Here is a 1,084-nt window from a genome sequence, read left to right as displayed (position 1 = left end):
TGCTGAGAGAAACTCTGAGGTCAGTCACATTCTGTAAACTTTCTCAGTAATTAGCTGCTTGTTCTCTGAGTAAAGGTTTGTTTGAACTTTGCAATCCGTCTTTGTTTTCATTTTGTGATTCTCTCTCTCTGTATTTACAATATGTCTCTCTGCTTCATTTACCTGTTATCAGATTCTTTGTTTTCCCAAGTTATTTGTTGCCGTGCTGCTCACACTTTGTGTCTGTCCAACTCAGTTTGTTTCCATCTGGATCTTGCTTTTTTGCCATTTTCTAAACTTTTGGTTTTTAATAAAACTATAAATGRTGACATTTCAGAACTTTTTGGGAGAAATATGCAGAAACCTTATTGCTTGTTGGTTGACTCCTGTTTTTGGACCTTAAACACAGTTACTCCACAAAGTCTCATTACACATTGAATATTTTTCTGGCAACTGATTTCCTCCAACAATGATTTTTTTGTACGCATGAAGAAGGCCTCCAGTTTCAAGTAGGTACACACAACTTCTTATGAGTGATAAACTCATCCTGCATCATAAGCAAGCTTCACCAGTGGCAGGATTTCTTTACGAGTCTGAAACAAAGTGGCTGGCCTCGACAGACGTGTTGTGAAGAATGAGCACAACCGTCATCTTATAAAAAAAAACTCCTCTGCTGCACAGGACAGTTAAATCTGCTTCAGTCTTTTTTTTCTTATTGAGAGTGTACACCAGTCAGTGCAGAGGGAAAGACGTGTGCATCATAAAGAACCCTGTTTGACCCTTAAAAAGCTAAAAATCATATATATATATACATCATCAGTGTGTGAATGTGAGTGTGAATGGGTGAATATCTGTTAGTGTAAAGTGCTTTGGGGTCCGGAGGGACTTGAAAAGCGCTCCAGAAGTTCAGTACCATTTACCATATATACAGTATATATATACATATATATATAAAACAATTATACATATAAAAACAATTATACAGTATAATGGAGTTAAAACCATTACCAGATTTTTAATTCAACACATTTATCACATACTGAATTTTATTTTATATATGTCTAGACCAGGGGTGTCAAACTCCAGTCCTCGAGGGCCGCTATCC

This window comes from Austrofundulus limnaeus, unplaced genomic scaffold, assembly GCF_001266775.1.
Source record: "Austrofundulus limnaeus strain Quisiro unplaced genomic scaffold, Austrofundulus_limnaeus-1.0 Scaffold199, whole genome shotgun sequence".
NCBI lineage: Eukaryota > Metazoa > Chordata > Actinopteri > Cyprinodontiformes > Rivulidae > Austrofundulus > Austrofundulus limnaeus.
The sequence above is the reverse complement of the archived record's forward strand: the minus strand, read 5'-3'. Positions refer to the sequence as shown.